At 37.3% G+C, this 9,941-nt stretch overlaps 1 protein-coding gene across 3 annotated transcripts in view; it reads right to left on the bottom strand.

The window, feature by feature from the left end:
• The window catches only part of Stard3nl (STARD3 N-terminal like), a 54,342-nt gene extending 44,733 nt beyond the window's left edge, over window positions 1–9,609 (bottom strand). For 2 of the 3 annotated variants that reach the window (XM_078039848.1, XM_040291848.2), the window contains exon 1: window positions 9,384–9,609. The gene's annotated coding sequence lies outside the window, so the exon portion shown is untranslated. The remainder of the gene's footprint in view (window positions 1–9,383) is intronic. The other variant, XM_005319203.5, reaches the window with a different exon arrangement.
• Between the last annotated feature and the right edge of the window lie 332 nt (window positions 9,610–9,941).

The following is a 9,941-nucleotide window of genomic DNA, read 5'->3' on the forward strand; positions in this document are numbered from 1 at the left end:
CTGTAGCCCAAGGTTTCCCGTTGAAAGCTTAGTACATGTGACAGATAGGGAAAGACAATCAAAAAATCTTGATAACCTAGATTTAGTATTCTTTTCTCTTTCCAACTGGCAATAAAACAGGAAACTAAACCTTCAAAAGATGAGCATCAGATATGGGTTCTGGATCGCCTATATCAACCTAGCTTATGTTTCAGAAAACAGAATCACATAAAGAATATCAAAGGCTGGTATCTATAAAACTCAGTCAAACAATGGGCTAATATACCTCCAAAATATTGTGTGCTGTACTGATAAGGAGAGCAGGTTTAGAGCACAGGTAACAAAGGCAGAGAATATAACAAGGCAGTAGGATCTTCTTAAAGTCACAGGTTCTCAATAAAAGCTGAAATTAGCACCATTCTTGAAAATTTTGATATTACACGTTTTTAAAAAGATAAGCAATTATAAAATAAAAAACTTATGTCTAAAAATATAGGTATTGATATAGACACATAGCCTGCAAATGATTTAAAATGTTTATGATCAGAATAATTAACCAATAATAACAGGTAATATCTTGTTTATAGCTTTTTTAAAAAAAATGTGCTTAAGTTTATTGTTCTGCTAGTTCCACCCTCAAAACATTCCTTATTGGTAGCTAATTTAATCCCCTTATTAATTCTCACCAGTCAACTTCCCTGTTTTCTCAAATCTCTCTTATATATTACTCCATCAATTATGTCTCCCCTCCAGAACACTCATTTCTCTGCTTAAAACATCATTTCCATCAGCCAATGCTCCAGTTGATCTCTTGCACTATGGATACCTTTGTTGTATTTGTCCCTTGCATAGAATGCTTTTCTTCCACCACACTATTAACAGCAGTAAAAGACTATTAATTGTTTAAGGAAGCTTAAGTATCACTTCCTCAAACTTCCTCTGATCCCCTTATGCTATGTTTTGGACATCCCTAGAACTTTTGATTTGAGTTCCTCCCTGCAAGTTTTCTGTGCCATAAGCATGTTCCCCAGTGTGGTGGTATAAGGAAATGTGGAACCTTTAAGAGATGAGACCTGGTAGGAGGTAATTAGGTCATTAAGGGTTATCACTCTTGGAAGATGTTAATGTCATTTTTATGGGACCCCAGTTAGTTCTCAGAAAAGCTGTTATAAAAGATCAAGCCTGGGCTGGGGATGTGGCTCAAGTGGTAGCACGCTCGCCTGGCATGCATGCGGCCCGGGTTGGATCCTCAGCACCACATACAAACAAAGATGTTGTGTCCACTGAAAACTAAAAAAAATAAATAAATATTAAAAAATTCTCTCTCTCTCTGAAAAAAAAAAAAAAAGATAAAGCCTAACTCCTGACTCTCCTGTCTCACCATCTGACCACTCACTTCTACACACAGTATTTCCTTTTCTGCTCCTCCACCATTTTATGAAGCAGTCAAGAGGACCCTCCCCAAGATCAAACCAATGAGACACTTGATCTTGGATTTTAAGCCTCAAAAATTGAGCTAAATAAACCTCTTTACACAACCTCAGGTACATTGTTATAGCAACAGGAAGCAGAATAATAAACCTAGGAATAATGTATATTCCATATATCCTTATTGTATTCCATATACACATATTTATTTAATGTATATTCTACATATGATTCTAATCATTCATATTCAGATATCATTAACAGCTCTTTTTCTTAGGATTACACCAAAAGCTCCTAGAGAATGCTTCCATATCCTTAGTACACAGAGAAATACTTGGCACATGTTAGGCATTTGATTTGTTTGTTGAAGTAATGAGTTACAAATATCATTTTATAAAAGTTGAGACTCTGAATATTTAATATCTAAAATTAGACAAGTTTACACATGACTGAGGTTTCAACATATTAAATAAATCAAGAACAATCTCCAGTTACTGAACTTGATGATGAAATTAACAAACGATGCCCAATCTTCCAAAATTATCTAAATTGGTCATCCCTCTTTCCAATATATTTTGAATACTAGTTTGTGAAATAATTCTAATAACACACTAAAATGGAAACAAATATATCATAAATATGAAAAAAATGCAATAAGTCACTACAGAAATGGGAAAATACCTGCCTGAAACAAATAGATATATTTATTATCATGTAAAACATGTAAACATGTAAAACATATGTTAGTCACCCCACAGGAAAATAAAGATGGAAAAGACTTGGTCTCCATCCTAAAGTACCCTTTCCTAAAGAAGTAACACAATTATATAAATAATTAGAAAACAGTCTAAGATAATTATAATATAAAGAAGATTGAATATCACCTTTTGTGACCAGAAAAGGCGTAATGAAAAAGTTGACCTTAGAAAAAATATATGAATCTGGAAGAAATGAAAAGCTGTTCTATTCCAAGAAAGAGGCAGACTAGAGCAAACCAAAAACAGAGGAATGTTCAAGAAGCATGTCAGTGAACAATGAGTTACTATTTTAGTTAGCTTTTCTGCAACTGTGACCAAAAGGCCTGACAAGAACAATTTTAGAGGAGGAAAATTTTATTTTGGTGCTCACGGTTTGAGAGGTCTCAATCCATACATGGTTGACTCTATTACTTTGGGATAGAGGAGAGGGAGAACAAATGGCAGAAGAGTGTGGCAGAAGAAAGTGGCTCAGGATATAGCCACCAGGAAGCAGCAAGAATGAGCTCCACTCACTGGGGAAAAAATGTAAACCCCAAGGGCATGCTCCCATTGACCCAGTCTCTCCAGCCACAACTTATCTGCCAGCAGTTACCACCCAGTTAACCCCATAAGGTGATTAATGCACTGATTAGATTAAGGCTCTCATCATTCAATCATTTGACCTCTAAACTTTCTTGTATTGTCTCACACTTGAGCTTTTTGGGGATACCTAATATCTACACCATAACAGTTACCCTGGGTCTGAAGAGAAGCCCACATAAGAGAAACAGAAAAGATGTGACTGGAAGGCTAGAACAGAAGTGCATGGACAGATCATGAAGGGATATGAAAAGCAAGCATGAGACTGTGTTCTTGACTGAGGATGCCATGGTCCTGAGGACAAGGAAAACACCAAGGACAGAAAGAGTTTATGGCTTCTAAAAACTTAGCACAGAGCCGTGTCAGGCAGGGAGTTAAACATGGACTCCATGTTTATGGGTTGTCATGAAAATGAGGTATGACTGTACTTCATTTCTCAAGGATGCAGTCATTCAATTCTAGAACTTATGCTTTCTCAGGGTCCTCAGTGTCCTCTGAGATATTTATGTTAATTCTTAGACAAGTGGAGGTCACATAGACAAGTGGAGGTCATAAAATAAAAAAGTTATGAACAGTGCTTTCCAAAGCTGTGAGAAGTCCATAACTTTTAAACTAAGCAGCAAGCATTAACATTTCAAAGTGTGTTGAATGACCAGCTTTATGCCATGTTCTTTTTTTAGCCTTAAAAGAACATAAGACAACCACTGCTAGTGTAGAAGACCTACCCTACTATCCTTATACCAATCTTCTGCTCCCCATAGAGAATACACCTTATTTTCCCTATCAAATACTTTTCCCTGCCAAAGTACTGCAAAATCTACACAAGACTTCAAAATGATGTTGTGGCCAAATCTTGCCCATATATAGGTGACAGGGTGTGTCTGCTGGCTTGCACAATGTTTTGTAAACACTAAATTGTCAACATGAAAAGGAGTTTTTCATATAAATAAAATCTAGATTTCTAGCTTCTCTTGAAAAATAGGCAATTTGGGCAATATTCTCAGTTTACCAGTTTGCTACCCAGACACCTTATTTGCTGCTAGGCCTTCCTGGTCCCTGTAAGCATTAACTTTTCCTTCTGCCTTACTGGGTTTTTGGATCCCTAATAGATAGTAATTATCTAGAGTGGACTTTGCTGAGTCAGAGTTCACCAACTACACTGCTTGGTTTCACAGCCTAGTACTGCCACTGACTAGCTGTATAATTTGGACAAATTACCTAACCTCTCTATTTAAGTTCCTTCTTCTATAACATGACAATAAAACTCTTAACTTTGAGGACTGTTTGGGGAATGAATTAAGTTTATATAAAATAGTGGTTCTCAATGGGATGGTAAAAGGAGGGCAAAGGACTGTGCCCTCCAACCGCAGAGCCCTAGAGCATTTGGCAATAATGAGGATATTGTTAGTTGTCAGGACTAGATGAGATGCCACTGACATCAGGAGGCCAGAGAGGGTCCTTAACATTTTACAATGCACAAGACAGCCACCAAAAATACAGAACTTTCCAGCTGAAATGTCACTGGTGTTGAGGATGAGAAACACTGACACAAAGTCTTTAGAACATCCCTTGGGGTGAAGGGAGCCCTCTGAAACTGTTAGGTATCATCAGTAATGACTAAAGCAACTCCCAGCTGGTGCCCCCACCTCACCTGGAGAGACTGCTAGCATCTCAAGAGCTCTTTGTGTTACCTTTTATAAACTTAACATACCACACAAATAGGAAAGAGTACTTCAAATAACATGGTTTCACATCATGAATTCAATAAGCAATTGGTTAATTTACAAATAATTATGAAATATATTTTTCCTGAAACAAAAATCAAAAAAGAATATACTATGGTGGGCAATAATGCATAAGATTTGAAAAATATATTGTCCTTCAATTTCCATGCATGCATAAATTTGTCTTAATGAACCCAAAAACTATGTATAACCATTAATATTTAAATAAATAAAAAAATATTTAAAGAATATATATTATCCTGAAAATACACGACATAGAAGCCCGTGATTACCACAATTTAGAAAACAGTAGGCTAAATCCTTCTAACCTCCAGATTCAATACAATGAGGACATTCACACTAACTAGTCCCAATGTATTTCTTGGAAAGTTGCAACACAGAGGAAATAAAAAAAGAAGAGTTTTAAAATAAAGAGTGCTGAACCTAATACTACCCCAATGCCTGACCAGAAAGAACCTCCAGGTTTAAATAGCTCAGAGTTAGACTGAGGTGAGTGTTCAGGCTTTGATCTTGATTCACAGCAACTCCAGATCTATGTTGACTCCAAACAAAACAAGGGAAGCAATGATAAAGGCCCTAGCTGTGATGATACATCATTTAAGAGGCTGCCAGGAGTTCTGACGCAGGACTTCAGATTCAATGATGGCCTGTAACAAGTTCCTGCTTCAAGGAGTCATGAGTAGTGGGTAGCCTTCATCGACCAGCACTGGAAGAATCTAAGGGGCCCTGAGCTAATTTCTCTGTGAGCCTGTCTTCTTATCCATAATACTGAGAAGTAGAAATCGCTGTTACTATTTCTCAATCCCATTAACATAGAGTTCACTGATTTTATTCATTTATTTTGTAAAAGTGTATCCTCAACATTTACAGCCCAAAGACGTGAGGTCCTCTAAAGGGACCTCTGGTCAACTGTAGAAGTCAGAACCTTAACTGAAACAGGAAAGACCTTCTAGAACCAAAACCAAGAAAAGACTAACAGGGCCTCTCTCAAAGACAGAGTGATAAATGGGTAAATAAAACTAGAGGGCTCTAGGATCTGTAAAAACCATTGCATTAATACCACAGATTGCTGTTCTTTAACCTAAAGTCAACAAAAATTGGAAGATCCATGTCTACTACTGGACATTACCACAGATATCAAGATTGGTATACCAGGTTGTAAAGAAAAACTCTCAAAAGTTATGTGAAAAGAAAAGGCTACCACTAAAAAAACACAGGAGATTTTTTTTTTTTCTTGTAAGTGTGGCATTTGAGTGGACTGAGTAGTACAGGTAGAACTTTGACCAGCTGGAGTTGTACATCCAAAGCACATTACAGGAAGAACACAAGTAATGGCACCAAAAATAAAAGCCAGAATTACAGTTTAGTGTGCTGGTTCACATGGATGCTACTACTAAAATGTGGGATCAAATCACAACATCCTACATTATTTGAACTTGGACATCAGCTGCATGAACAATCTTAAGAGACAGAGACACTCCATCAAAACATTGTTTTACTATTGTAGCTTAAAGAGCAAAAGCTGTCTTTTGTCTAAATTTAAATATCTTCCAACATTTAATAAATAAGATTAATTTCTTTAATAGTATTCTAGTTTGGCTAATAAAAAAAGATAATCTTCATTAAGAAGACTGGTCAAAAAATCACCCAGAAAGCAAATTAATCTGTCAGTCTGTTTTATTTCATATATTCTAATCATAATTATTAAAATAAGCAAAGTTTAGAAATAAATAATAGTTATTTTTAAATTTTCTTATTTTGCAAGCTAATTTCTACTTTTTAAAAATATATTTCTAAAAAAGAGAAATTACACCACTGAGCTGACCCAAGGACTTCCTTAATTATAAGAACAAACTCTAGTTGCCACCAGAAACTATGAGCCACCAAACTCTAAGCATTATTCCCACACTTCTAAGCATAAGGTTAAAGCTGGGAAAATAGTAACAAATTTTAAATTCTCTTTCAAAAATTTCTGAAATTATAACTTTAAAAAGTCATTTTTAAATCATGCTCTTCTAACAAAAACCAAGGATTCATCCAGAGAGTTTACACCTACTCATTACTCAGAAAAGGGAAGAAAAACAAAGCGAAGGGTTATTTTAGCCCAAGAAAAAGCACTGTCTCATCTTTTTTAAAAAATTACCTTTTAAGAGTTTATAGGCAGTACATTCCTAGATGTTAAAATATTATATTTTAATATTTATATATATAGAAATATTGTGGAATATTCAAGAAGGAAGAGAAGAAAAAAATTGGGCTGAAAATCAGCAGGGTTATAACTGCCATCAGTTTGTACACTATGTTTTGTTCTGGAAATCAATGAACTTCTCTGGGCCTTCACAGCTCCACCTTTAAACTAAAGGTCAAATCACACAATCTCTAAAATGCCACAACATGAAACAAAGTTTAAATAACAGAGATATGCAGTTGCTATTACATATTCAAAGAAGCAAGGGGTGAAGCAGAAGGAAGTTAATATTTCAGAATAAGGCTAATGAGCTCCATGGTAACCAGCTGAGTGGCCTTAAGAGTAACTTTCCTGTACTCTTGAAAAGGTCTAATATTTACCTTTGCAAGATGGTGGAAGGATCAGAATGTATGCAATGTACTTGGCACACTGTATGCATTAAATACAAGCAGACAGAGCATCCCTGGTCAGTAATATCTACTTAACCAATTAGTGCAGTTTCCTAGAGCTTGGCTGGGATAGAGCAGACTGACAGTGCTTTCCTAATAGAAAGAAGGTAAAGATAATAAGGAAGAAGATTCATGGTTAGGAGATAAAAGTAGCCCTTGAAGATAAACAAAGGCTTTGAGTCCTATACATAATAACAATGAAAAAACAACTACATGGACATTCTTTTCATTAAAAAAACCCCTGGAAGAAGGAAGAAATATATGCATAAATATACGTATGTATGTGTGTGTGTATGACACACACATATATGTCTATACATACACACATATAATAAACAATAATTCATAGTATATTATGCAATATAAAATATATATTACATATATAATATAACAACTTCATAACCAAAAGGCAGAAAGTTGGTCAGAACTTATGAATGCCTCTAAACAAGAACAAGGACTCTGAGATAGATATATAGATATAGATAGATATAGATAGATAGATATACACATCATCTTTCCTTAACATGTCTGCAACTCTCACAGCAGATACAGATGATACAGCTCCTGCCCACCTCTCCAGTATCCCCTCCTATCACTGTACCCCCACATCACTCTCCCGTAAGTTTATTCTGCTCTAGCCATACTAGCTTCCCTTCATCCTCAGAACATGCCAAACCCACTCTTTCTTTAGTTTTGTTTTTTTTGCTTTTGTTTTTGTTTTTGCACTATTAGAGAAACTTCCAGATCTTCTCATGGCTGACTCACTCTAAACATTCAGTTACCACCTCAACCATCACCTCCTCAGGAAAATCTTCCCCACAGGTAAATTTGCCCACACCCCCCAGTACACCAGAGTTCCTTCCCCTGTAATATATTCTCTAACATTTATTACTACCTAAAGTCATTTTTTGGTTTGCATGTACATTGTATCTCCATCAAAAGATAAGATCTTTGAGGTGAGGGACCTCATCTAAACTGTTCATTACTCAATCCCAAATACCTGAAACAATGGGTAGCCCAGACAGATATTCATCAGATGAAACTGTCCAATGAATAAATTCAAAATTACACCAATCACTTTTCCTTCTATGAAAATAAGTAGTCATCAGAAGCCATAAAGTTCATTTCTTTAATGCAGTTTTCTATAATGCAGTAATGCAACTTTAAAAGGTCCATGTTAGAGATGGTAAGATCTTAAAGAGAATAAATGCTTCCTGACAATACAAAATATTATATATTATATTATACAGTTTGTATATATTATATTCTATATATTATACATTACATATTTTCATTTCATGTACAATTACCCACTACTTTATTATCAGAATCCATAAATAAAGCACAGATATGGTAAGTTGTTTTGTTTCATCAAATCTTGCTTCAAGATAGAGAGATGGGCAGATGGACTATAGATGGTAACTACCTTTCAGAAACCTTCCACACAAAGAAATCTGATATAACACACTGAACTAACTCTAGTGTATTTAGAAATTAGACCTGTTACTTTGCAACCTCACTGAACGTATCCAAACTATTTATGAGTCAAGAGATTTATTCAAGTAATTTCATCTGTGAAATAGAAGATAAATGAATAATGAACAACTGCTATATTAAGAGAATGATAAGAAAAATGCCACAGTGTTAACCCATGTTTGAAATAATAGGAAAAAAAAAATCCCTTCCTAACTCTAAACCAAAAGAAAGCATGCTAGTTATATTTAAAAAAAAAAAATTGCAAAATGAGTGAGCAAAGCAGTGAACTGAAACCATCTTCAGAACAATCATGACTCAGACTTCAATCTTTATTTTGTTTTGTTTTGAACATGGCCTTTCTTGATGAATAAAAGAGGCCCATAAACGACTGTGTCTGGACAACCCACGCTTCATCCCCTTGTCACCATCCTCGGTCATTCTTCAGGGCCCATGGCCCAATATGGGGATGGACCCCACAAGGGCCTCGCTAGGGCCCGCGAGGTGAATAAATGGAGACCTCACTACCTGAATCCGTCCCTAAATCCCTGCCCTGGGAGCAGTGGGTCTTGGAAATCTGCAACTCCACTTTTGTATCCATTATATACACATGCCTTGCCCCTCCTCCTTCCCGGGTGGATCTCGCAAGGGCTCCGTAAACAGAAGGGAACTACAGGGTTATGGCCTCCGTCTGCTGGACTCTCCAGGAACCCAGTTAGCTGGCCTGACCTCGGGGACTCAGTTTTCGAACCTGTCAAACAGGGTGACGCGAAACCCAGCCTACCTCATCGGGTGGTTCCGGGCCGCCCCAGACTGGCCCGGAGACAGTGGCTAAGTGGTCGCGCCCTCCAGGGATCTCCGGGGCGGCGGGGTGGGGCTCGGTGGGGCGGGACCAGGCACCCAGCCCAGCAAGCGAAGGGCAGCCCACCGCCCGCAGCCAGCAGCCCTAGGAGCTCCTCGAGTACCCGGCCGTGACGTCAACACGCTGACGTTCACGCACAGAAGCCGCATCTCGCTCCAGGGTCCAAAGACTTTGAGTGCTTGGCAAGCTCTAGAGAAACTACTCGATTGGACAGAAAATATGTCAGTCATCTACTGACCAATAAGCGACGGGGGAAGACCGGAGACGGGGAGCTGGACTGCCCTGAGGAACGGGTGGGAATCTGGGACTCTGACTTTGAAGATCTTGAGCTGGTTGGGCTTTCCCGCAATTTGTACTACATGGTTTTAATTAGTGTTTGCTTTTTCTTTTTTTTACGATTATGCCTTTGCCACTTTTTTTCACTCACTTGGTAGGGATATAGCCCCTGGGCTAGTGGAAAACAATCACAGGGAGGATTTC

Source organism: Ictidomys tridecemlineatus, chromosome 2, assembly GCF_052094955.1.
Source record: "Ictidomys tridecemlineatus isolate mIctTri1 chromosome 2, mIctTri1.hap1, whole genome shotgun sequence".
Lineage (NCBI taxonomy): Eukaryota > Metazoa > Chordata > Mammalia > Rodentia > Sciuridae > Ictidomys > Ictidomys tridecemlineatus.